Below are 24,801 nucleotides of genomic sequence, written 5' to 3' on the forward strand. Positions count from 1 at the left end.
TTAAGAGGCATATGGAAGGCTGAGGATTGTGTGGAGAAGGGTTCTCGGACCTGGTCTCCGCAGCTTTAGCTGGTAAATTCTAATATTTTGCCTTATATTCCTGCACAGCCTAGGAAAGCACGACATTATCAAATGCAGCCTTTCGAATAAAGAAACAAGAAAGTCCGAGGTGCGTCCTTTCTTGCCAGAGGCGGCGGCAGAGGAAAGAAGCTGCACAACACAGCTAGTTCCCAGGAACAGAAGTCCTCCCCGGCCTCTACAAAAATCCACCGCATGTCGCTGGGGCTCCACAGGCGGAGCTAGGCCCGGTGGGGGCACGCCTTCGTAAGTTCAGCCACAAGTGGGTTCACTCCCTGTTAGATCCCTGGGCGATCGATATTGTGTCTCAGGGATATAAGCTGGACTTTGAGAAGATGCCCCCTCACCGACGGCCCTGCCGGCTTCCCCCCACGAGAGGGATACAGTGTTAACTGCAATTCACAAATTATATCTTCAACAGGCGGTGGTCAAGAGGGGGTTATTATTCGACCATGTTGTAGTCCCGTAACCTGACGGTTCGGTCGGACCCATATTGAATTTAAAATCCGTGAACATATACCTGAAAAGGTTCAAGTTCAAGTTGGAATCGCTAAGAGCGGTTATTGCAAGCCTGAAAGGTGACTCGGGACATAAAGGATGCATACCTTCAGGTCCCCATTTATCCACCTCATCAGGCGTACCTCAGAATTACGGTACGGGATTGTCATTACCAATTTCAGAGGTTGCCGTTTGGTCTCTCCACGGCCTTGAGAATGTTCACCAAGGTAATGGCGGAAATGATGGTGCTCCTGCGGAAGCAAGGTGTCACTATTATCACGTACTTGGACGATCTCCTCATAAAAGCGAGATCAAGAGAGCAGTTGCTGAACAGCGTATCACTTTCTCTGGAAGTGTAACGGCAACACGGCTGGATTCTATATATTCCAAAGTCGCAGTGGGTTCTTACAGCTCATCTGCTTCTCCTAGGCATGATCCTAGACACAGACCAGAAAAGGGTTATCTCCCGATAGAGAGAGCTCAGGAGCTTGTGACACTGGTCAGGAATCTATTAAAACCAAAACAGGGGTCAGTGCATCACTGCACTCGAGTCCTGGGAAGGAGGGTGGCCTCATACGAGGCCATTCCCTTCGGCAGGTTCCATACGAGGTCCTTCCAATGGGACTTACTGGACAAATGGTCCGGATCACATCTTCAGATGCATCGGTTAATCACCCTATCCCCCAGGGCCAGGGTGTCTCTCCTGTGGTGGCGGCAGAGTGCTCACCTTCTCGAAGGTCGCAGATTCGGCATTCAGGTCTGGGTCCTGGTGACCACGGATGCAAGCCTCCGAGGGTGGGGGTCAGTCACACAGGGAAGAAATTTCCAGGGGCTGTGGTCAAGTCAGGTGACTTGCCTTCACATCAACTATGGGCCATATACAACGGCCTAAGTCAAGCGGAGATCCTGCTTCGCGACCAACCGGTTCTGATCCAGTCAGACCGCAGTGGCTCATGTAAACCGCCAAGGCGGCACAAGGAGCAGGGTGGCGATGGCGGAAGCCACCAGAATTCTTCGCTGGGCGGAGAATCACATAAGCGCACTGTCAGCAGTGTTCATTCCGGGAGTGGACAACTGGGAAGCGGACTTCCTCAGCAGGCACGACCTCCACCCGGGAGAGTGGGGACTTCATCAGGAAGTCTTCACGCAGATTGCAAATTGGTGGGAACTGCCACAGGTGGACATGATGGCGTCCCGCCTCAACAAAAAGCTAAAAAGGTATTACGCCAGGTCAAGGGACCCTCAGGCGATAGCTGTGGACGCACTAGTAACACCGTGGGTGTTCCAGTCGGTCTATGTTTTTCCTTCTCTTCCTCTCATACCAAAGGTGCTGAGAGTTGTAAGAAAAAGAGGAGTGAGAACAATATTCATTGCTCCGGATTGGCCAAAAGGACTTGGTACCCGGAACTGCAAGAAATGCTCACAGAGGACCCATGGCCTCTGCCTCTCAGACAGGACCTGTTACAACAGGGGCCCTGTCTGTTCCAAGACTTACCGCGGCTGTGTTTAACGGCATGGCGGTTGAACGCCGGATCCTAGTGGAAAAAGGCATTCCGGATGCAGTTATGCCTACACTGATAAAGGCTAGGAAGGGCGTGACAGCGAAGCATTATCACCGTATATGGCGAAAATATGTTGATTGCTGTGAGGCCAGGAAGGCCCCTACAGAGGAATTCCAGCTGGGTCGATTCCTATACTTCCTACAGTCAGGAGTGACTATGGGCCTAAAATTAGGGTCCATAAAGGTCCAGATTTCGTCCCTATCCATTTTCTTTCAAAAACAACTGGCTTCACTGCCTGAGGTTCAGACGTTTGTTAAGGGAGTGCTGCATATTCAGTCCCCTTTTGTGCCACCAGTGGCGCCTTAGGATCTTAACGTGGTGTTGAGTTTCCTGAAATCCCACGGGTTTGAGCCACTGAAGACCGTGGAGCTCAAGTATCTCACGTGGAAAGTGGTCATGCTGTTGGCCTTAGCCTCGGCTAGGTGTGTGTCAGAATTGGCGGCTTTGTCAGGTAAAAGCCCCTACCTGGTTTTCCATATGGACAGGGCAGAATTGCGGACTCGTCCGAAATTCCTGCAAAAGGTGGTATCATCTTTTCATTTGAACCAACCTATTGTGGTGCCGGCGGCTACTCGTGACTTGGAGGACTCCAAGTGGCTGGACGTAGTCCGGGCTTTGAAGATTTATGTATCCAGACCGGCTGGAGTCTGGAAAACTGACTCGCTGTTTATCCTGTGTGCATCCAACAAGCTGGGTGCTTCGGCTTCAAAGCAAACTATTGCTAGCTGGATCTGTAACACGATTTAGCAGGATCATTGTGCGGCTGGGTTGCCGCATCCAAAATCAGTAAAAGCCCATTCCACAAGGAAGGTGGGCTCTTCTTGGGCGGCTGCCCGAGGGGTCTCGGCTTTGCAGCTTTGCCGAGCTGCTACTTGGTCGGGTTCAAACACATTTGCAAAATTCTACAAGTTTGATACCCTGGCTGAGGAGGACCTTTTGTGTTTGCCCATGCGGTGCTGCAGAGTCATCCGCACTCTCCCGCCTGTTTGGGAGCTTTGGTATAATCCCCATGGTCCTTACGGAGTCCCCAGCATCCACTAGGACGTCAGAGAAAATAAGAATTTACTCACCGGTAATTCTATTTCTCGTAGTCCGTAGTGGATGCTGGGCGCCCGTCCCAAGTGCGGACTTTCTGCAATACGTGTATATAGTTATTGCTTAATAAAGGGTTATTGTTATGAGCCATCCGTTGAGTGATGCTCAGTTGTTGTTCATACTGTTAACTGGGTAAGGTTATCACGAGTTATACGGTGTGATTGGTGTGGCTGGTATGAGTCTTACCCTGGATTCCAAAATCCTTTCCTTGTAATGTCAGCTCTTCCGGGCACAGTTTCCCTAACTGAGGTCTGGAGGAGGGGCATAGAGGGAGGAGCCAGTGCACACCAGATAGTACCTAATCTTTCTTTAGAGTGCCCAGTCTCCTGCGGAGCCCGTCTATTCCCCATGGTCCTTACGGAGTCCCCAGCATCCACTACGGATTACGAGAAATAGAATTACCGGTGAGTAAATTCTTATTTTACCATCCATGTGGACTACGATTGGTAAAAGTAACCTGTGCCGATCACAGTGGTAGCAGAGCAATGCACCTTACCTGTAGCGAGCCATGCAACGGGGCGTGGTGCAGTAATTGGGGTTCCTGGTCATGTTACGCAGAAAAGTTTGTGTCATGTCAACCTTTTTATGTGATGCCCCGTGATAACTATTTTACTGTGTCAACCTTTTTTCCATGTTAACCATGTTAATGTCAACCTAGTCCATGTCAACCCATTGATAGATAACTGGTGGAAGGGTAGGATGGTTTTGAATTGCAGTATAGTGGGCCACCTAGAACTCTGCCCAGCCAGTGCTTCAATATAGGAACTTTTGTTCTCTGTCAATTTTCTTATAATGCCTAACACATGAGTGGGTCAAGTGCTGGTTAGTGGAGGGGGGAAGGAAACCTAACATAAGCTCGACAAGCATAAGGGATCATAGTACAAGTGAGGAGGGGGTGTAATACAAGGGTCATTAGACATTTAAATTTTGGTGGCATGCTACGCTAAAGTCATGGGAAGAAGTGTCCCTCTCTTTTGAAACTTTGGGGCAGCTTCAAAATACTTCTATGAGGGTTAGTTACACTGTTTTACTTATGCCTCTCACCACTGTTCCTGAAGACATTCAACACTGTAGCTTAATCCTGTTAAATTTTAAAATACAGAAATGGGCTTGTTGTCACCTCTATAAGTATGACACTACATTGCCAGTTAGTGTTTAAACATAATTTCTCATACGTCCTAGAGGATGCTGGGGACGCTTCAAGAACAATGGGGTATAGACGGGATCCGCAGGAGACATGGGCACTTTAAGACTTTGGGTGTGATCTGGCTCCTCCCTCTATGCCCCTCCTCCAGACTCCAGTTAGATTATGTGCCAAGTGAGACTGGATGCACTCTGAGGAGCTCTCCTGAGTTTCTCTGAAAAAGACTTTTGTTAGGTGTTTTTTTTTTCAGGGAGCACTGCTGGCAACAGTCTCCCTGCTTCGTGGGACTTAGGGGAGAGAAGTCAGACCTACTTCTGTGAGTTTCAAGGCTCTGCTTCTTTGGCTACAGGACACCATTAGCTCCTGAGGGTCTGATCGCTAGGTACGCCTAGATGCTCGTTCCCGGAGCCGCGCCGCCGTCACCCCGCTTACAGAGACAGAAGTCAGAAGAGGGGTGAGTAGTGGAAGATCAGACACACACACAGCGGCACTACAGAGTTTCTAACCTATGGGCAATTCTAGTTGCCTAACCCAAACTGCTGCAGTAAAATACTTTCATAAATTTGGACTAGGCAAGTAACTGGACAGAAAGTACACTGGAATGCCCTTGGTGGTTGTTAGTTCCAGTCCTTGTCAGTGCATAGAATCTGGTTTATGATCATTTCTATGTCTGTGTTGTCTAAGGGCAGGCAACAGTTGGGACATTGCTGGGGTAAGCTCAGGTAGCAGCTTGGGGAGTCCTGGGGGCAGGTAGCAGTGGGGTACAGGGAGTTAAGGGCAGGATGCAGTTAGGGTAGAGCTGGGGATGAGGCAGGCTGCATTTATGGCAGGGAGGGAGTAGTTGGGGTAAGGGCAGGCAGTGCTGGGTTTGAGGGTAAGTGCAGAGAGCAGCTGGGGCAGTGCTGTGGTTAAGGGCAGGCAGTACATTGCTGGGGGGTAGTGATGGGGTAAGGGCAAGTAGCAGGTGGGGCATTATTGGGGGCATGCAACAGTTGGGTTAGAGTGAGTTAAAGGCCTAAACCAGTTGGCGGAAGGCAGTGCAGAGATTCTCACCCACTGCTTGAAGCAGTTGGGAATGGAGTGCACAATGGTGTGTGTGTGTGTGTGTGTGTGTACACTGCCCCAGGCTGCTGTAGGTGGCCGTCACCACTGGCATGATAGGGTCAACAATGCAGCTGCAGCTGGTAGAGTCTCAGGGTGGCCTGGAGAAGAGTACGCAGAGCCCAACCCAGAGAGGAAAATGCAGACATGTGTTGGACATTTGTGTGTTGACCATTTTCATGTTGACCTTTTTAACCTGTCAACCTTTTGTACCTGTTGGCCCAATGCATGTTGACCGTATGATGTCAACCTACAAACTAACTAGACAGTGCAGATCTCTCATCCGGACACCTTGTCACTCTAAGGCATATTTTTGGCATTTTAGGTTCTGCCCCCTCTTGCAGTTTTCTATGAATGTGCCTCATTTTGGCAGTATGAAATGACATGAAGTTGTCATCTTTTGTTTTCTACACATTATATAAGTATTTGAGATCCTGTTAACCTCTCGTAATACTTTGCCCTTGTTTGTGATACAGGAAAACACCAATATTATTTCCATTTCACTGGATCAGCTAGTTTTAAAGAAGTCTGTAAAAAAACATATTCCCTCGTATTACGTTATATAATATGTGATAATGCGCCACCTAAAGTAAAATATAGGTTTATTAGGAGTCAGCGACATTTGGATCCCAAAATTGACTGCTGAGGAAATAGTGTCTTGAGTGACTTGTAGTCCTGTGGTCTTTATATGACAGGAAAGCAGCACTACCACTAAAAGGTAGATTTACTAAAGCTTCAAAAATAAGATTCTAGCTAAATTAAAAATGTGATTCTAGCTAAATTAAAAATGAGATTCTAGCTATCATTCTAGAAAATGATAGAATCTGATTGAGTGCTATGTGCAACACCTTCACTTGTTAGTTTTACAAGGTTTAGTAAATCTACCCCAAAATGTTAGGAGGGCTGAAAATCTGATTCAGAGATGGACGCATTCGCACAGATCTTTGTGCGCAGGAGCTGTGCTGAAATATGCTAATGCCATAGGAGAGGCGTCTCCTGCCGGCTTCTGTGATCCGCTGCTGTGTCTGAAGATGTAGCATCGGATCAGTGTGTGTGAACATCGATCATCTCTGTAACCCTTGAGTTACTCAGGGTGGCCGGTGTTTTCCCGCTTCCGGAGCCAGTGACGCTTCATCTGAGGATCCACTGAAAATCCTGTTTTCTGAGACACTGCCCACTGCTACCCATCCCTCGCTCCCAAATGGCTGCAGCATGTCAATCATGTCTCAGCTTAGGGGCCACTGCAACAGTCATCGCAAAAAGAAATCCGCACATGCACAGTATAGATCCTACACATGCGCAGATCTCAAAACATTGGAGATATACGCAAACCCAGTGGTTTGTGTACATCTCTGAATCTGTCCCGAAGCTACTTTAAAACATGCTGTGGCCCTCATTCAGCATGGATCACTTGTGCAGTCTGCTGCGCAATTTCCTGATTCTCGGGAAACTGCGCAGGTGCAGGACTTGTTCTACAGATGTGCAGAGCGGGTATTGTGTGGGGCTCGCATTTTTACAACAGCCTTTGCCTGACTGACTAGCAGGAGTGTTTGGGGGGGTGGATACAGCCGGCGTTTCCGGAAATGTGGGTGCGTTGCCCCCGTTTTCCGGCGAGTGAGGAGGCCAAGTTCTGCATCTCAGAGGCTGATTTATTGGCCTGGCAAAGACCCCTTCGACAGCCAGCCTGGGTAAGCAAGGGCTTACTGAGCTGTCAGTCTGCCGGGAACATCGATACCATCGGTAGCTATGTTGACCCCAGTCTGCGATGCAGTTGAAGCGCTGGGATCGCAAATGCAGCAAGGAGATGTTTAACACCTTTTACTGCATTTGCATTGGTAAAGATTGCATTTGCAAAACTTCCTGCAAGCAGCTTTACAATTGCGATCCAGGCTGAATGAGGGCCTATATACAGATTGCATTATACTAGTCAGTCCTGACTAATCACAAGGTTCTAGGCATAGCTGTGTAATTGTGCACCTAGCATGCTCTGAGTTCCAGGATGTTTATTGGGAGAAGTGATTCTTGATACAACTACCGTCCCTGAAAGGTTTCCCCCAGAGCAACTGCTCCCCAACCTCTTAGACTTGCATCTGTGGTTAAAAGGATCCAGTCTTGAATTCCGAACCTTCGCCCTTCCAGAAAGTGCGGAAGTTGCAGCCACCAGAGGAGTGAAATCCTGGCTTTCAGAGACAGGTGCATGTGTAGGTGAGAGCCGGACCACTGGTCCAAGAGATCCAGCTGTAAAGGTCGAGCATGAAACCTGCCGTACTGCGGAGCCTCGTAGGCGGCAACCATCTTCCCCAGAAGGCGTATGCATTGATGAACCGATATCCGGGTAGGCTTTAGGACATCCCGGACCATTGTTTGAATCACCAACGCTTTCTCCACCGGGAGAAATACCCTCTGCACTTCCGTGTCGAGGATCATTCCCAAGAAAGACAGCCGCCTTGTCAGCTCCAGATGAGACTTTGGAAGGTTCAGGATCCAACCGTGCTTCCTGAGCAGCTGTGTCGTGAGCGCGATGGACCGCAACAACCTCTCCCTGGACGACGCCTTGATCAGGAGATCGTCCAGATATGGAATTATGTTCACCCCCTGTTTGCGGAGGAGAACCATCATCTCCGCCATCACCTTGGTGAAGATCCTCGGTGCTGTGGAGAGGTCAAACGGCAGCTCCTGGAACTGATAGTGATCGTCCAACAGCACAAATCTGAGATATGCTTGATGCGGCACCCAAATGGGAATGTGGAGGTAAGCATTCTTGATGTCCAGAGACACCAGGAACTCCCCCTCCGTCAGTCCTGAGATGACAGCGCTCAGAGATTCCATCTTGAATTTGTACTCCCTGAGATAAGGGTTCAAAGACTTTAAGTTTTTAGAATAGGCCGTAACGAACCATCCGGTTTTGGTACCACAAAAAGGTTCGAATAATAACCCTTGTTGCACTGCTGAAGTGGGACCGGAACAATGACCTCTGACACTACCAATTTTCTGATGGCCTCCAGAAGAATTGTCCTGTCTGCCAGCAGGGCTGGCAAGCCTGACTTGAAGAAACGTTGAGGCGGGGGATCTTGAAACTCCAGTCTGTACCCAGGGGTCCTGACCCGACGACACCCAGACGTGACTGAACTGCCGGAGTCTTGCCCCCACCTGACCCTCCTCCACTCCTAGCTGTCCACCGTCATGCGGAGGACTTAGGGGTATCAGAAGCGGGATTCTGGGTCTGGGAACCTGCGGGAGCAGGTTTCTTTCCTTTGGCACGACCACCTCTGAAGAAGGTGTTCGAAGGTTTGTTCTTTCTAGACCTCGCAGGCCGAAAGGACTGTGACTTGGCTGATGAAAAAGGCTTCTTCGTAGCCGGTGCAGCTGAGGGGAGAAAAGGAGACTTACTCGCGGTAGCCGTGGCAATCCACGCATCCAGCGCCTCCCCAAAGAGAGCCTGACCTTTGTATGGTAGGCCCTTCACACACTTCCTGGATTCCGCGTCCGCAGACCAGTTGCGCAGCCAGAGAACCTTGCGAGCCGAGATGGACATGGAGGAGATCCCCGCAGCCATGGAACCCAGGTCCTTCATGGAATCCACCAGGAACCCTGCAGAATCCTGAATATTACGTGAAAATAAATCAACGTCACCTTTATCCAGCACAGGGCAAGGCCGTTCAGCATGCTAATAGCCACCAGCGATGCGTTCGCAATTCAAATGTGATCGCATCGCTGTCCCCACAAAACCAGAGAAGCCCGCCTGCCTGCGAAGGTAGACGCTGCACGGGCATTTTCTCCTTCGCTACGGCGGTGTGTGATGTCACGCGGCCGCCTCAAAAACGCCACACCCCCGCAATTCCTCGTCACCTCCTCCGGCTGCCCCGCGATCGCCTTTGCCTGTCAATCATGCAAAAGCGTTCGCATCAGTGCCAGGTCGGTTACATTACAATATTTCCTGGCGTTAACCTGTAGAGGTTAGGTCGTCATATGTAATGATTACACACTGCTGCTATTTAATGTGTTTTATATTTAGGCTACTAATCTCTATATCCGCTGCAAATGCAGGGCCGTAACTATGTGTGTGCCAGTGGTGCCTGGCACACAGCGCAGTCACCCTGAGGGCACAACTTTAGTCCGCAGCATTGTAATGAGTCAAACTGACTCATTACAAGCTGCTTGTGTGTGCTGCCGCCGGAGCGAGGAGCAGAGGAGCTTCGGGGGCAGGGGAGGAGGAGCAGGGGGGGACTCGGGAGCCACAGCAGTGCACTGTAATTGGTGGCGGCGCCGCTGCAGCTGTCCCTCTCCTTCCACGTAAGCTGGCCGCCGCCACTGTGAATGCTGGGATGCACTCCTCATTCACAGCGGCAGCGGCCAGCCAATGTGGAAGGAGAGGGACAGATGCAGTGGCACTGCCACCAATTACAGTGTGCTGCTGTGGCTCCTGAGTCCCCCTCCCCTGCCCGGGATCTGCCAGCAGCTGCGCTGAGGAGCCTGACTGCCTGAGCCAGTGGAGGGTCAGTAAGTAAGTATCTATCATGTATTCTGTCTATCTATTCTGTCTATCTATCTACCTACCTACTGTATATTTATCTATTTATCCAGGGCCGTACTAAGTGGCACACAACGCATATGCCTGTTTTCATGTGTAAAAGGTGGACTTTGTCTGCCATAATGTGTAAAAGGTGAACTCTGTCTGCCATGTGTAAAAAGAGGGACTATCTGCCGTAATGTGTAAAAAGGGGACTCTGGGGGTAATTCAAAGTTGATTGTAGCTGTGTTAAATTAAGCACAGCTACGATTAGGCACACTGACATGTGGGGGGATGCCAAGCACAGGGCTAGCCTGCCCCGCATGTCAGTCCCTCACTGCCCGGTGCTCCCTTTCCTTTGCTACGTGAAAAATCAATCTCTAAAAATAAATTAATTAGAAAGCAAATAAAGCTAAAGTTAACATAAAGTATAGCGATTGTACAGAAATGTGAACGGGATCAGTACGAAATCCCGCCGGACTGGATCCCGGCGGTCGGAATACCGACACCGGGATCCCGACTGGCACAATCCCGACAGGGGGGTGAGCGCAACACAGCCCCTTGCGGGCTCGCTGAGCTCGCCACGCTGCGGGCACTAATTTATTCTTCCTCTATGGGTGTCGTGGACACCCTCAGAGGGAGAATATGTTGGGATTGTGCCGGTCGGGATCCCAGTGTCGGTATTTCGAACGCCGAGATTCCGTCTGGCGGGATCTTTACTGCATCCCATGTGAACTACTCAAACCAAAGCATCAGTAATACTGTACCTGCAGTAGCAGCATATTTCTAAGTGCAGCTGCTTTACATTTGTACAGTTCTGTCAGAATGATTTGTCTGGTTACAGCTTGTACGCTTTATAAAGAAAAACCTCATGCATTGTCTTGGCTAATACTGGAGTCTCACTTTAAATGGATTAAGATTTAAATCCTATTGCTAATGTTCATTTTCTCTAATAGTCAGATGTAAAGCTAAACTATCCTAATTTGTCTGACAGCTGTTTAAGAAGAATTGAGCACTAAACTGATGCACTGTAATTGCCTTCCTTTTCTCGTTATGTATTTTATAATCCATATAGGCCTCTGTTTCACAATACTCCCCTTGTATTTTGACACAAACCTGTAGCATTGGCTAAAGCTCCTTACCATTTTCTAATGTTATTGCAATAAGTTCAGTAAGTGATCTAACATTCAGAGTAGGGTATTCAGCATCTACAGTAGCCCAGCTTTGTCAATTAATGTAGAATTATAGATTAATATTAACTTTTTCACCTCTAGTGGCTGATTCCGAGTCAGGCGCAGCAGTGTATGCGTTTATTGGCGGTGGCCTGTCTGCAACTATATGCAAATGCTGCTACAAAATATTTCCCACTGTCGGCATCTCTAGACAGGAGTGTAGAAAGTAGAGCTTGAACTCCAGGCACCGGCGGGGACAGAAGGTGCTGGCTCTCTGTAAAAGGCTGGGAGGAGAGGACTTGAAGAGAGAGAAGTGGCCACCACAGTACCTGCATGTTCCATGTTACTGACTGCAGTGTGGAGAGTCCAGTGCAGTGCAGTGCGGTTTGGTGTTGGAGGGGTGAGGGACGGTATGGAGGCTTGTCAGAAAAGGCTTCCTGGCTGTCTGGTATCTGCATTCAGGCAGTGTGGTGGCCACCCCTTCCCTCTCCTGGGTCCTTTCCTGCTACCCATGGAGGCCCATCCAGTCAATCACATAGAAGCTCCACCCCTCCAGACTGGAACGATGAGCTGCTGCCCTCTTCTTGGTGAGACTTGATGAGTGTGTATATGTGTGAGTGTCTGTGTGTGAATTTATATACGAGTGTGTGGGGGTGTGGGGGGGGGGGGTTCACTGCTCCAAGTGTCACAGTTCCACTCTACGCCTCTGTTACTAAAATACAGTTTGGCGTGTCTTTGGAAACACCGTCAGTTGCATATTGAAACTTATGGCAGGTACAGCTGTTTAGTTCGAGTATGGTCTCTTATGTGGGCAGATTAGTGTCTGTATGCAACCACTTTCACAAACACTCCCATAACTTTCCCATAAGACAGACCATCTCCATGCATGTGCTAATCCACCTTTATATCATAGCCCAGGAATGGCCATTACATTTTCAACACATTTTCAAGACCGTGCCCCTCAATGTGAACTCTGACCCTGTGTGCACGCTATATGGGTTTATGGGGGTCATTCTGAGTTGATCGCTCGCTAGCTATTTTTTGCAGTGCTACGAACAAATAGTTGCCACCTACAGGGGAGTGTATGTTTGCTTTGCAAGTGTGCGATCGCATGTGCAGCCGAACGGTACCAAAAAGTTTTGTGCAGTTTCTGAGTAGCTCAGAACTTACTCAGCCGCTGCGATCACTTCAGCCTGTCAGGTCCCGGAATTGACCCGCCCTGCAAACGCTTGGACACGCCTGCGCTTTTCCAACCACTCCCTGGAAATGGTCAGTTGACCTCTTCCTGTCAATCTTCTTGCAATCGGCTGTGCGAATGGATTCTTTGTACAATCCATTGCTCAGCCATGATCCGCTTTGTACCCGTACGACGCGCCTGCACATTGCGGTGCATACGCATGCGCAGTTCTGACCTGATCGCAGCGAAAGATCCTAGCGTGCGATCAGGTCGGAATGACCCTCTATGTGCAATGCTACATAAATGCATGTGCAGAGGAATAAAATCTCTACTGCATCCCGACATCGGCAGAATCAGACCCATAATCTCCTGACACAAATGTGCTTTGTAGCGTATACTTAGTTACCACTACAATAATTAGGGTAATTTCCTTAAAGATCAGTGTAGAGGCTTACATGGACCTGATTGAGTAAAACGCACAGCTCTGTTATTCTAGACTATTTATTTTACAAATTATAGATTTGCTAATTAGGAAGGAAAGGTACAACATTATTTGCTTCCCAGTTCCTATTTTCTAAGTCACCTTGGCACTAACTGTATACCAGACTCCCTACAGTGATTACTATAAAAAAAAGGTATCGGCAGCAACACAAATGAAAACTTTATTGCACAAGTGCACCAGCAGTGTTTTGCACCAAACATGATTTATGAAGCATAATCATCTTTAGTAGGCCTGCAGAGGGTGATATGCCCCCAAAGGGCTCATTGGTATCAATTTTTTATTTTTTTTGGCAGAGATGTTTTATTATATTTTAAAAAATATATATATTATTAATTATTCTAAGGTTGTACTTGCCCAAATGCTGCTTATGCTTTGTAGGTTACATGGGCTCTGCAGTGTGAATGAGAATAGCAGCATATCTCCCAAAATTTCTAGTAGCCAAAAGTGGACAATGACTACCACAAAAGTGATGTTACTTCACTGGAAATAAGTCATGGGAAGAGCAACAGTAGCTTGAACGGATCTGGGATATGGTCTATTTTGTTGTTTGTTTGTTTGTTGGTTTGTTTGTTTTTTCAAATTAAAAAATGTGCCATAGCTTTGTCATGTAGGTCATTGTACCCACCACCGGTCTATTGCTTGCAAGGGCCTAGCTACCATAGGTGCAGGGAGTTCAGCTGCTATGGGGCCCGGGGCTGAAAGGGGCCCATCTGCCTTGTCAGAGTTACATATGTTATATGCATTTTTCACCATTGGGTAGTACATAAGAGCCCTTACAAACTTTGCCATGATGTCTACAGTATATCTAGTTATGCCTTTGTACCTGCTTAATGTAATGTGGTATAAAAATAACAGGTGGGTATTATAATGTTACATAATATGAGCTGTGGCACAGTATGAAGTGGAGGCACTATAGTGTGGCATAATATGAATTAGGGGCACTGCATGTCCTAATGTGTATTAGGTACTGTGTAATGCATACTGGTGGCCCTACAATGTGGGGCATAATGTGGACTAGGGCACTACTATGATTCATAAAATAAACTAAAGCACTACCATGGGGTAGAACATTAAATAAAGCACTACTATATTTCAGAAAATGAACTAGAGCACTATTATGGGGCATAAAATGAACAACTGCTTCCGAGAATTCTCTCTCTAGAAGCTGGTGCCCCCCTAATGTTGCTATGGGTTCAGTTCTGGCTACGCCCCTGATTGCTTGGTACTGCTTTACCATTTTCTCCAACCCTCAGTTGTTAGATAAGGCTGGAAACATAAGAGTGGGAGATAAGTGTCAGTTTGCCATATTCTAGCCCTGGAACAGAAAGTTATAAGAGCAGTTGCTTGGTAGAGGCACTATAGAATTGTAGGAATATTTTCCATGAAGTGAACAAAATAATGAAGTATGGGTCTATAGAAGTGGTTACTTCTCATCTCCATTTTCCAGGGTACACTTTTCAGTCAATTTGGTGACCTGGCATTTATTCAGCCATAACCATGTGTTTAATTATTCAGTAACATTGTGCAACAGAGTGTGAAATGTCATAGTTAATGTCTTTAATTGTTGACTTTTTTTTAAATCTGCAATTGTTTTTGATATATTTTTTTCTTGCCTAATTATCTCTGTAAAGAAGTTGCAGGAGATAAAGAAATGTTGAACTCCTATAAACTGTTTACTAATTACCACTTTCACGCCTACAGCAAAAACACGTGCTTTGCCCATGAACGTGTATCGATCCGGGTTTTTGCTATGTGTAAACAGAAATGACCCGGGTCAGGACGACCCTGCACTGTAATACCCCTTTCAGTCCGCCACGGGTTATTGGCACATGAATGCGCATAACTGTGCGGTCTGAAAGGTGCAAGGGTTGAAATACTGGGTCGAGTGATTCGGTATTTCAACCCTGGTCGTGAGCAGGGTTGAACACGTCTTCAAGCGGGCTCACTGTGCGGTGTGAATGGGTGCCGGGTCGATGTGACCCGTTTCCCGTTCACTCTCTGTGTACTGGCGGCGCTTGGAGATCATTTGATCTTCAAACGCTGCCCCCGCCGCATCACCGTTGAAGTCACCATCCCGGCAATATGCCGGGTTGCAGTCAGCGGCTGCGGAGAGCCTGAGGCGGGTCGCACGCTGGGAGCTCCCGTGTGTGACCCGCCTCAGGCAGTCTGAAAGGGGTACAGGATTTTTCCTTGGTGTGACCTGGGTCGCCTCGAGTGTGAATGCATCCAACCCAAGTTTTTAGACCTAGGTTAGAAGAAAAGTATCTGATTGATTGTACAGCGAATGGCTATAACATAACCCAGCTAAGTTTAGACTATTACACAGAAAACTATACAAATGCTGTACACTTTACAGGAAGCTCACATACGAAAAGGGCATACCTGAAATTGAGGAATGGTAATACTGGCTGATAGCTGGGTGTGGAAGGGGAATTGTAAGTGGTGGCACCTTTTTAAGAATAAATAAAAAGAATTACTTAGAAAGTAGCACAACTTTTAAAGCAAAATGTATTTCAATAGTAAATTAAAACCACACATTTGCCATTAACAAATATCAGTGGCTGCATAATATGAAATTGTCCACTTTAAATACACACCAAATTCCAGAGCAGACGCGGGTTCAGTGTGAACACATCTGACCTGGGAATTTCCCGGGGTTTTGGTGTAGTGTGAATGGGGTCCTTGGACTGAGACCCAGGAAATTCCTGGGTTGACAGATCTGTGTCGTACCCATATATTTTCCAGGTCTCATGTCTGAAAGGGGTATAATGCATCTAGGCCAAGATTTATCAAGCCTTGGAGAGTGATAAATTGCATGGTGATAAAGTACTAAACAATCAGCTCATAACGGTCATTTTTTCAAACCCAGCCTGTAACACGAGTTAGGAGCTGATTGACTGGTACTTTATCACTCTTGGTGTTATAATTTCATAGTTGAAGTATAAAATATTATATAACAGTAATCGAAGTTGTTTTCATGCTATTCCAGCATTCCCTATTTGATCACCTTGTTTTGTGGTTTGCTGTTTTAGGATAGTCACACAGGCACTTTTAGTATAACATTCACTTCAAGTGAAAAGAATTTCTTTCTATGAGTAAAGCGTGGAGTATATAATAGGGTATATCACATGAGCGCTTTAAAATCTTTTGAGTGGGGTTTTTTTTTTTAAATGCTGACTGCATTGTTTTGTATAAGTGTCAAAAGCTCTCAACACAAAAGCCCTCCTATTGAAACGTTATATTTAAGCAGCACTTTTCTCACAGAGTATTTTCAATGTTTCTTTATAAGCTGTGAGAGTTAAAGCTACATGTTTTTCCAGCTGCAACATAAATAATTAAGCATGTGCGCTTCTTAAGTTGGGACAGAGTTGCAAGAAAAAGCACCTGTGTGACAGAGTTTTCAATCTTTAGCTTTTCATTACCTGGATGAAACTTAGTTAGGCATGTACTCGTACATCATCAACATCTAGTAAAACAGAATACTGTAGTTTAAATGCGTTCTCTCTGCAGTTTAGCTATGAGACGGTGTGTACATTTTGCAATGGCTACTGCAGTTCCATTCGGGTGTGTATCGATTTATCGGCGGCCAGGATCCCGGCCCGATTAGGTAACTACATCCCGTTCCATTCACCACACAGCGAGGAGTGATTAACTGCATTATTCACCTTGTTATTGTACTAGATCACAGGTTCTCAAACTCGGTCCTCAGGACCCCACACAGTGCATGTTTTGCAGGTCTCCTCACAGAATCACAAGTGAAATAATTAGCTCCACCTGTGGACCTTTTAAAATGTGTTAGTGAGTAATTAATACACCTGTGCACCTGCTGGGTTACCTGCAAAACATGCACTGTGTGGGGTCCTGAGGACCGAGTTTTAGAACCACTGTACTAGATAATTACATTAATGTGTTTTTAGATTTTGTTGAGTTGCATACTAAATCAGAACAGAATGTGAACACATTTACACACACCTACACTTACATTTCCAAGGATAAAGAAAAACTATTTTACCTTTCCTTTGGCAATTACCACTTCCTACGCCTAATTAATGTATTGTTTTGAGACCACATCTAATTTGCATGCTAATGTTTATTCTGGGGGCACATTAAAATGCTGAATCTCATTTTCTTTAAAGTGAGTGTCAGAAATACATGCTGATTGATTAATATACTAAATATACTCTTAACTTTTCTTTTAAAACCAGTTCTTTTTTTTTTTTTTTTTTGCTATCTATTTCAACTTTCTGTTTGTCCTTTGCAGGTGACTCCTTTCTAATGGCAATGATGTTCTATGGAGAGTAGATGGGAACCCAAGTTCAGTAGGAAACATAGTAGTCTCCGAAGAAAAAAAGACTCCTGCAACCTATAGCTTTGATGAGGAGAAGAATTAAAAGGTAATACATATATAATAGTTATTTTTTTATTTAATTTTTTTTCTATCGTGCTTACTGTACTATAGATATTGTGTTTTAAAAATTTTGGGAAAATGCTTACTGCATTAGTGCTTAAACTAGGGTGTTCAGTCTTTTGATTCAGACAGACTGCGCTGATGATTATGTAGTTCACTTATATTATGGACTCAAAGTTAATGGGCATTTTTTAAACTGATTAATGAGGAGTATCTACATGCACATTTTGATGCTTATAGTGGGCAAAATGTGTTTGTTCTTGTTCTCAAGTTCAGTCTTTGTCTGGCAGAGACTCCGTGTATTCACCAGCCATTGCTATGGTGCTTCAGATCAGCTGTTGTATCGTATTGCTGGCACAGAGAGACGACAAGGAAGCTACTGTGTGGGCTCTGACCTGACACAAGTATGTGTTTGGGCGTATGGAATGGAATTGCCTCACACAGCGTAGCTGTGCTTTATAGAGGAAGGAAGTCATCTGCTGCTTCACATCAGGAGAATATTGCATTTCACCCAGCAACCATGTTCTGTGAATGCAGTAGGTGGATGAATACGGTCATACACACGTTTTACTCACCTTCAGTGTCCAGAAAACTTACAGAGGACTTCAGGTTATATAACATTATGAAGTACATACCCTCCAACTGTACCTTTTTGGCAGGTACAGTACCTTTTTATTTTTATTGTCTGTATCGATTTTTGGCTCTCCAAACTTCCATTGAAAGTATAGGAAAAGGGGTGTTGCCATGGTACCAGTGGCCACGCCCCCTTTTAGGAATTGTACCGGTTTTTACATGTAAAATGTTGGAGGGTATGTGAAGTAGGATGAGCAGATCTTTTAAAATGGGACTATATACACGTTATAAATGAATGCTTGCTTATTGGATAAAGCTATGCAAGGATTATGTATATTATAAATGTATGCTTGCTCACTGGTTAAAGCGGTACCCGGTCTATTGATCTACACAAAAAAAGTCTACAGTCAAAAGGTTGACCACTGATGGTCGACATGTAAAAGGTAGACAGTTCAAAAGGTCGACATGACAATTGTTGACACACTTTTTTTATTTTTCAACTTTTTTCATATTTTACCATGCACGTGGACTACGATTGGAAATAGTAACCTGCCCGAAGAATGGCGAGCAAAGCAGTACACTTGTGGGGCTTTTTTTGTGGCAGAAAAGTGACAAAACACCATTTTCATGTCGACCTTTTGACCCTTTCGACCTGTTGCATGTCCACCATTAGTAGTCGATCTATTGACTGTAGACCTTTTTAGTGTAGATCTGGTTATCCACGTCTGGGTAAAGCTATGCAAGTATTATGCACATTATAAATGTATGCTTTCTCACAGGGTACAGTTATGCAAGGCTGATTAGTTTACAAAGAGATGATGTATAAATTGAGAAAAGTAGAGGACCTAAGACTGAGCCTTGCGGTACGCCAACTGAGAGGTAGAAAAGAGTAGGTAGAATCAGAGATGTGAACACTGAAAGAGCGATTAGATAGATAGGATAGGAACCAAGTAAGGGCTTGTTCCTGAAGAAACAGGGATTTTAGTGTTTGTATGAGAAGAGAGTGGTCAACAGTGTCAAAAGCAGCAGAGAGATCTAGAAGAATAAGAAGTGTGTAATTGCCTTCCGATCTAGCAGTGACCAGATCGTTCACTACTTTAGTCAATGACATCTCTGTGGAGTGTTGGGCATGAATGCTTGACTGAAGAGTGTCCAGTAAATTGTGGGAGTTAAGAAGGTGTGTAAGGTGAGTGTAGGCAAGTCTCTCAAGTAGCTTGGAGAGACATGGGAGCTGAGAGATGGGACAGTAGTTAGAGTGTTTGGGTCAGAATTGTGTTTTTTCAGAATGGGAGTAATCACTGCATGCTAAAACAGGGACAGAAAGATACCAATAGAGAGAGATTTTAGTTAAGGTTGGGATAAGCACAGGAGACAAAGATTTACTGACTTGTGAGGGTATAGGATCAAGAGGAGCGGTAGTAGAGTAGGAGGATGAAAAGAGTGTTGATACTTCCATCTTCACTTGTCGGATCAAATGAAGAGAAAGTACCAGAGGGTTCAGGTAGGGAATTGAGCAGGTTACTGGCTGATTTACAGCATACCATTTCATCTGGTATTTTATCAATCGGGTATGGGTCGTTGGGTCGACCCAATTTAGATTGACACTCATTAGGTTGACCACTGAAGGTCGACATTGCCATTAGGTCGACATGCATTAGGGCGACAGGTCAAAAGGTCGACATGAGTTTTTTTGTGTTGTTTTCTCCGTAAAGTGACGGGGAACCCAAATTAGTGCACTGTGTCCCCTCGCATGGCTCGCTTCGCTCGCCAGATTACTGTTCCAATCGTAGTCCCTGTGGATCGTTAAGGATGAAGAAAAGCCAAAAAATGAAAAAAGAAAAAAAAAAGTGAAAACCTCATGTCGACCTGTTGACCTAATGCATGTCGACCTAATGGCATTGTCGATCTTCAGTGGTCGACCTAATGAGTGTCGACCTAACGACCGTAACCCTATCAATCGTATCCTTGAAATAGGAAGCAAGTTCTTGTGCACGGATAGTAGCTAGTATGGGAGGTGAGGGAGAGTAAAGAAGTGATTTAAATTTATTAAAAAGTCGAGATTGGAAATGTGTTTGTTTGGCAGTGTCCAGGGCCTGATGATAGGAGTGGTAGGTAGTTTTATATGTGAGAAAATCACTTGGATTACGAGATTAACACCACTGACGTTCTACTGTGTGTGACAGTTTTTGTAGGTGTCTTGTTGATTTAGAGTGCCACGGTTGGCATCTAAGCCTACGTGGAGTGTGATTGGTAGCTGGAGCCACTTCATCAAGGGCACTCTCTAGAGTCTGGTGCAGGTGGGATACAGCAACCTTAGGTGAGGTAAATGTAGAAATTGGTGAGAGCAGCTGTTGCAGAGAGGTGGAAAGTTGTTGAAAATTTATATTGTTAGTATTTCTGCTAGTTAGAGGAAGCTTGCTTGGTTTTAGTGTCATAGAGTTTAGAGTAATGGAAGAGATTGAGGTGATCAGGTTGTGATCAGAGAGAATGAAAGGAATGTTAATGAATTCAGAAACTGAGCAGAGCCTGGTGAATACAAGATCAAGGTAGTGGCCCTTCTGATGAGTAGAGAAGTCAGACCATTGGGTGAGGCCAAGAGAGGAGTTTGGAGGCATGAACAGATTGTGGACTGTCAAAAGCGATATTGTAGTTGCCCATGATGATGGAGGAGATGTCAGAGGAAGAAGTAGTGTAGGAGCCAGGCAGAAAAATCTTCTAGAAATTATTGTTTGGGTTTGTGATATGCTGTGTTTGATATATCTACAGTGTTTTTATGAAAAGTAAAACTTCCACCCATAGTTATTAAAAAATTCTTGTTATGGATATTAAACTATTTGGTAAACTTTTTGCCAATCGCCTTAAAATTTTACCCCTTACTGTCATGTATTCTGACCAGGTGGGATCTGTCCCTAGTAGGGAAGCCCAGGTTAATACCACCTTTATACACCTGGCTTCCAGTAGTCCTGTCCCAGTAATCCTACTTTCCACTGAGGCTTTTGACAAGGTTGACTGGTTGTTTATGCACTGGGTCCTATCGCATCTGGACTTGTGTCCTCATTGTCTCCACAGGATTATAGTGCTTTATCATTTTCCTCACGTCGGATTAGAATTCATGGCGCTCTGTCAGACCTGGTGGGGATTAGTAGTGGTACCATTAAATACTGAGGTACATACCAATAGTTCATTTATACTTTGTCCCATTTTTAAAATGAAAATGAATTACTACATCTTCTAATTAATCCTATACAAGTTCCTATCAATTAAAAAAAAAAAAAAGTACTTTGACAGTGTAATTAATCAAGATATAAATAAAGATATAAAGTAAATTCTAATGTCACATTGTTAATGCCCTTTAGTAGCTATAATGATAATCTGTAAAAGCAAAGCCCTATAACAATCTTATTTGTTTGAATAATGCCCAGTAGGTTGCCCACTAATACAGGTAATTCCCTGTATTAGGCAGCAGTTAGAGTAATAGTCACACTCACAATAGTTACTGCACTGTAATAGAATTAATCTGCATACCTTCCAAGGAGTGGAAAGCGACAGATGGAGGTAAATTTACTAAGATGGGAGTTCTGTTTAAGATGGGAATTTGCCCATAGCAACCAATCAGATTTTACTTCTAATATATCTAGCACCTTCTAGAATATAATACCTGGAAACGGATTGGTTGCTATGGGCAGCATCCCATCTTAAATAGAACTCTCATCTTAGTAAATTTACCCCATAGAATCCTGGGGTATACAGACAGGGAAGTAGAACTATCCTCCTGAAGATAACTTCACAACAAGTTTATCTGCCCGCTACTCAATGCAGACCATTATTTTTACTCTCTGATGGAAGGGAAAGTCATTTTCTGCCTGCTCTGTTCCTCAGGCATCAGCCTTCTTTGCTGATCATCTTGTCAACAGTATGTCTGTAAATGTTGGCATTGTGACACTGTCGACAGTCTGAGTGTCGACATTGTGAATGTTGACACTCTGAGCATTGACATCATATACCGCATCCATAATATGGAGTACTTTAACTTCCTCCTTGACGGGTGTGGTATAGAAGTTAGTCATTAGGTCGACAGGGTCAAAATGTCAACAGTCAAAATGTCGGCACAAAAAAATTGTGTTTTTAAAATTAGTTTTTTTTTTAACTCAATTTTGTTGAAATGAGTCTCCTCGCGGGCTCACTTCGCAGCCCTCGCTTAGGGCTCGGTAACACTCTTCGCTCGGCACAAAGGTACTAAAGGAATTAGTTTGTGACATGGATAGTAAATGGAGCAAAAGTTGTAAATGCATTGGAAAAACCTAAATAACATGTTTCAACCTTTTGACCATGTTGACCTTTTGTCTGTCGACCATATGGTGTCGACCTAATGACTGCCTATCTTTTAACGCTCTATACATTGGAGCCCCTCCTTTACACCCTGGAGATTATCCTGTGAGGTTGGAGGAGGGTGTAGAAAAAAGAGCATTTTGGTACCTACCGGTAAATCCTTTTCTCTTAGTCCGTAGAAGATGCTGGGGACTCCGTAAGGACCATGGGGTATAGACGGATCCGCAGGAGCTTGGGCACACTATAAGGACTTAAACTGGGTGTGAACTGGCTCCTCCCTCTATGCCCCTCCTCCAGACCTCAGTTAGGAAACTGTGCCCAGGAGAGATGGACATTTCGAGGAAAGAATTTATAAACACGGTGAGTGACATACCAGCTCACACCACGAACATACCGCAGAACGTGGCATTCAGTAGAAAACCAGCCTACGGCATGAAAAATACACAGCCACATGCTGAGAGAATAAGTAACACAACCTGTGTGCCAACACAACCAATAAGAAGACACCGCATGCCATGGCATGAACAACGTCAGCAACAGTCTGACAGAGAAGAAACACCACTAGAGTGTAACCAAAAACCATAACTGCAGACACAGTACGCACTGGGACGGGCGCCCAGCATCCTCTACGGACTAAGAGAAAAGGATTTACCGGTAGGTGCCAAAATCCTATTTTCTCATACGTCCTAGAGGATGCTGGGGACTCCGTAAGGACCATGGGGATTATACCAAAGCTCCCAAACGGGCGGGAGAGTGTGGATGACTCTGCAGCACCGAATGAGCAAACATGAGGTCCTCATCAGCCAGGGTATCAAACTTGTAGAATTTTGCATCCACCCAAGAAGAGCCCATCTTCCCAGTAGAACGGGCCTCCACCGAATCAGACGTAGAACGAACATGCCAGATAGCATCCTAGGTCTAGCATGTAACAGACTGCATAACACAGTCACCCAAACCATGCTGGCAACATACCAGACAAACAGAGCCTGTTTCTCCAAACTGAGCCAAATTGGCAACCTAAATATTCAAATTCCTGGCTACATCGATAGAATTTGAATCAGCTAATGCCTAAGTAACCACCGGCATCAAAATAGACCGATTTCTGCGAAACCCAGAAACCACTCTTGGCAGAACTACTAACCGAGTTCTCTATTCCTCTCTATCCACATGAAAGATCAAACAAGGCTCTTGTGAGACAAAACCACTACTTCCGACACCCGCCTTGCGGATGTCAAAGCCAAGCGCATGACCACTTTCCAAGAGAGAAATTTTTGTAAAGAAATTATTAGTCCACACTGCACTGAAATGGAGCCCAACTTTAGGCTTGCATCCACACCGGTTTGTAACGTATGGATAAGAACGACCTAACTGAAAGCCTTCCATAGGAGCCTTCCTGGATACACCAAAACACATAGTTTTTTAATAAAGTAATTTTTATTCAGTACTCTGGAGAAAAAGGTACAGACATTGCAAAGCATCATCATATCACAAACAGTACATCAAATTATTTTGAATCAAAGCCACATTTGTGAGCAAAGTTTTCAGCAGTGGAGTATCAGGCCAAGTCAATAAGTGAATAAACAAGGATTTTCTATTATTCGGACCATTATGAACTGCAAAATCCGTAACCCAAAAATATTAGTCTCCATTAACTTTTATATTTATACCCTTAACCTAAACAGTAAGAAAAATAACAAAAGAGAGAAGCAAAGTGAGAATAAATCATCAGATTCAGGACCACAGTAGTCATGCATATATATAGGCGAACACGCAGGGCCCAACCGCCAAACATCTCAAGTAAATTACAGTAAGCATCAAGTTTTTGATATGTTAGTACTTCAGTGCCCACTATATTGGGGAACCAGGTGAGAATGGGGGGAGTCTAGCCATGGAGACCAAACCTTTTCAAATTTGGCTGATGCATTTTGTTTCATATATATGTATCTTTCCTTAGTTATTGTGTCATTGATTAAGGTCTTAAGCGCAGATATTAAAGGGCTGCTAGGGGCCATCCACAGCCTCGCAATGCAAACCTTAGCCAAGGCACATACACTGCGAGCATAAAGAGAAGTTGAGCATCCCATCCCCAAAATACAGAACTGTGGGGTAAGCAATCCGCCAGTCACTCCCGTACTCTCCAGAATTGACCTGACCCCCAACCAGAACACCCTCAACCTCGGGCAATCCCACACCAGATGCCAGAATGTTCCCACCGCCCCCCCGCATTTAGGACAAAGGCCAGATCCGCCCGTCCCAAAAGCAGCCAACCTATCTGGAGTCATATATGTTCTGTGTAAAATGAAGAATTGAATTTGCTGATATCTGAGAGATTTGGTAACTTTGGCGGGGTATTCCAGAGCAAGGACCCAGTCCTCCTCTGTTATTAAACCCATATCCTCCTCCCACTTTCCACGGAGACGTGTCAAAGGGTCCGTATGGAGCTTGGTAAGAAGATATCCATACGCAAGGGAGACCATCTTAGCCCGACCCAAAGTAGCCACAAAGGTCTTGATGGGGAATGGGAGGATTCGTGGGGAGGATTCAGCAAATTGGGACTGGAGGGCGTGACGAAGCTGGAGATATCTGAAGAAATAAGAGTTAGGTAGGTCAAACTCTTCTCTCAATTGTTGAAAGGATTTGAAATTATTATCT

The 24,801-nt window shown here is 45.3% G+C and overlaps 1 protein-coding gene across 9 annotated transcripts in view; it reads left to right on the top strand.

The window, feature by feature from the left end:
• The window catches only part of WDFY3 (WD repeat and FYVE domain containing 3), a 462,687-nt gene that overhangs the window by 111,301 nt on the left and 326,585 nt on the right, over positions 1 to 24,801 (top strand). For 8 of the 9 annotated variants that reach the window (XM_063919895.1, XM_063919894.1, XM_063919893.1 and 5 more), the window contains one exon: positions 17,101 to 17,233. The gene's annotated coding sequence lies outside the window, so the exon portion shown is untranslated. Of the gene's footprint in view, positions 1 to 11,728; positions 11,748 to 17,100; positions 17,234 to 24,801 lie in introns of those variants that run through there. The other variant, XM_063919896.1, reaches the window with a different exon arrangement.

Source organism: Pseudophryne corroboree, chromosome 1 (genome assembly GCF_028390025.1).
Source record: "Pseudophryne corroboree isolate aPseCor3 chromosome 1, aPseCor3.hap2, whole genome shotgun sequence".
Classification (NCBI taxonomy): Eukaryota; Metazoa; Chordata; class Amphibia; order Anura; family Myobatrachidae; genus Pseudophryne; species Pseudophryne corroboree.